The following is a 3,335-nucleotide window of genomic DNA, read 5'->3' as shown; positions in this document are numbered from 1 at the left end:
GAAACTTAGGAAGACTGAGACACCCTCATGAGACATCACTCAGTTGAGATCCTTTAATGCTCTTAATTACATATAAGACACCTTCCAAAACTGCAAAGACACTTTGTACTTGAACATATTATGAGTTTTTAAGCATCTAGCATGCAGGGTGCTATAGCAGGTTTTATGGGAGATAGAAAAACAGAAGCTCACTTTCTAGATGCATGTTTATTCATTCCATAAATAGTAATTGAGACTCTACTATCTGGCATCTGGTAGGCCCAGTTTGTTGTACTAGAGATGCTGAGATGGTCAGTGTGGATAAGATCCCTGTCTTCTGAGAGCTTACATTCTAAGGGATAATCATAGTTTACAAAGCATTTACTAAGTGCTTGAAACCCTGCCAAGGGCTTTACCCATGTGATCTAACCTGCATGAGAGGTCCATAAATGCTCATTTTACAGATAAAGAAGCTAAGTTACAGAAAAATTCAGGATGCTCAAGTTCAGTTATTACTTAGCCCAGCTGGATTTGAACTCTGGCATGCTGACTTCAACGCCTGTGCTTTTGCATGTTATATTACCACACTCACAGTAGAAAGTTTCCAAAGAACACATATCCTCCCAAATGTGGCCACGCAAACCACTCACCTGCTCAGCTGGCTGCAGGAGTGCTCATCAGCCCCAGGGCCCCTAATGAGCAGCATCAGGCAGTCACTGTAATTTATAGGCCTATCATATTCAAATTTGGCTTCAACCCTCTGTGGCCCCACTACACTTTATTCTGGTGATGATTTATTGTTTTAATTGAGACTTTGCCTAGGTAGAACCCACTGCTGCAAGCACGGAAGGACTCAAAGCCCCCAAAATCCGAGACAAAGTTTGGCCCAAGCCAGTCATCTCTCCCCTGGCTCCTCTGTGTGCAGCTAGAGCCACAGAGTGACAGTAAGCTGCAAGCTGTCCCACAAGGGAGGGTCCATTCCTCCTGAAAGACAAATGGCCTTGTATTCAGTGGAGACGGCCCTGACGCTTAGTGGCCTTTGGGTTAGTGAGTGAGAGCAGCGCCCAGATAGGTCAGTGCTGTCAGGAGAGAGGGCGGGAGCGGCGAGCGCTCAGGACCCAGGTGGGGAGAGGTGAACCTGTCACTGAAGGGAAAGGAGCCCATGACAGCAGTTCAGCAGATCTAATGAGCGGCCCAGCTCCCCGCGTCAACCCTGACATCTCTGTTTCCCCAGGCGGCAGCACCTGTCCATCTGCCTCCCAGGCCCTACCCGCTCCAACCCCCCTTGCTGGCAGCCAGTGCCAAAGAAGTGGCCACATGACACAGAGAGGGAGAGCTAAGGAGAGCAAAATCAGGAGTTGGGACAGTCCCCGTCCCTTAGGAGGGATCTCTGCACAGTTGTATGGGCCCTGCCCCTTGGGAAAGCCAGAAATAGGAAGTCAGGTTCGCTTCAATAAGCCAACACTTACCAAGGGCCTACTCGTTGTGGACCTGTGCCAGGCCATTTAGGGAACATTGGAAGGAACAGACCCAGTCCAGTCCCCTGCCCAGGCTGCAGTCTGGTAAGAAGCTGATACAGACTCAGAGATAAGATAATTTCAGGTAGATAGAGCCTATTATCTACAATCTACCTAGGAGATAGCACCCGTCCTAACCTGGAGGTGTTGAGAAGGCTTCCTAGAGGAAGCAACTTTGAAAAAAGCCTTGAATGATGGGTAGAGTTTTGACAGGCAGGACAGAGGATGTGGGGCATCCAGGACAGGGGAAATCAACTTTGCAGAGTCATAAGGTACAGGAGATATGATGAGGAAGACAAGATCAGACCCAGCAATGAGAGGTTTTGGACGTGAGGGTAAGGATTTGGTGTTTATTTAGAAGATAATGGGGATCCACCAAAGGTATTTAATTTGCATAATGAAATGGTCAAAACTGTGGGAAAAGCCAGGAGAGTGTAAGAGGTACGCAAGGGGCATAAAGCAGAAAGACGGGTATACCAGGTGGGACTAGGAATAGTTAACTCTAACAGAGACCCGGGGTAAAAGAGGCCTGAAGAAAACCAGTTCAGGCAATTCCAGGCCTCTCATGAACCCAGGCTCCTCCTTATTCTGCTCTACCATCCTAGTGTGTGACTTTTATTCCCCAGGTCACTTAATGGACCAAAATAGCTGTTAGAGTTCCTGCCATCATTTCTACATTTTAGAAAGCAGGAGGAAGAAAGTAGGAGGAGGCAAAGCTGTCCTCTGAGACAGCTACCTTTATTAACAAGCCCTCATAGTCTCTAACATTTCATTGACCAGAATTTATATACTTGGCCAATGCTAGCTGCAAGGGAAGGCAGGAAAGGCCATGCATAAGATGGACCCACTGTGCCCTGAATATGCTCAGGATCTGTCAACAAGGAGAAAGACGGGTAGATCCTGGAGGACAACCTTTAGTCTCTAGCACAGAGAATCAGAGAAAATTCTGAAATTCTGAGTACAGGGGCCTGTTAAGATCATGAGTTCAGTAGCAGAAAGCTGTGGGTCCAAGGAAGGTTTGGGAGTAAAGATACAGCCTGGGTCTGATGCCAGAGAAAGGACGTCTGCTACCAGGGCCCCTGCTCTTCCAGCATCCAGGCACTCCTGCTCCCACCAGACTTAGGGTCCTACCAGGCTTAGTGATCACACTCAGCCACAGAGGGGATGAGGTCAATGAGTCCTGGGTGCAGAGTTTCTGATGGGGCATATATGGTGCACAGAATGGAGGTTATGGTCAGGTAGCCCCACACCACCTCCAGGAAGCCTTCCCTAGGAGGAACTGCAAGGTAGAGTGCTCCCCTCCTGACAGGGAGTCCACAGAGTAGACTGATCAATTGCCCTGTCCCAGAACACCAAGTAAGCCTTCCAAGCTTCTGGTCATGGCCACACCCCACACGCCATCCCTGTGAGGAGAACTAGAGACACAGAAAAGGAGAAACCTGGGTGGTCAAGCTCAATCTCTCCTCTCTAGCAAAGGACTTGAGATCTGAAGGCCAAATGCCTTCTAGTGAGTGTTTTCCTCATGTGCAGATGCACATGATAAACGCTGCCCCTTCTTCAGAACACCTTTAGATCAGCTATTTCTTTTCTAAAGATGGTCTCATCTTGAAATATTTCTGCTCACTTCTCCAGTTTGTCTTACAACACAAATCTTTGGCTTTCCCAAAATGTCCAACATAGGGCTAGGGATATAGCTCAGTTGGTAGAGTGCTTGTCTCGCATGCACAAGGCCCTGGGTCCAATATCCAGCACCAAAAAAAAAAAAAAAAAAAAATTCCAATGTAGGAGTTAAGAGAAACCAATCTCATATCACCAGCCAGTGCCAATAAATTGTTAGTG

This window comes from Marmota monax, unplaced genomic scaffold (assembly GCF_021218885.2).
Source record: "Marmota monax isolate L192 unplaced genomic scaffold, Marmota_monax_Labrador192_F-V1.1 WCK01_AAM20220418_F8-fsc00081, whole genome shotgun sequence".
NCBI lineage: Eukaryota > Metazoa > Chordata > Mammalia > Rodentia > Sciuridae > Marmota > Marmota monax.
The sequence above is the reverse complement of the archived record's forward strand: the minus strand, read 5'-3'. Positions refer to the sequence as shown.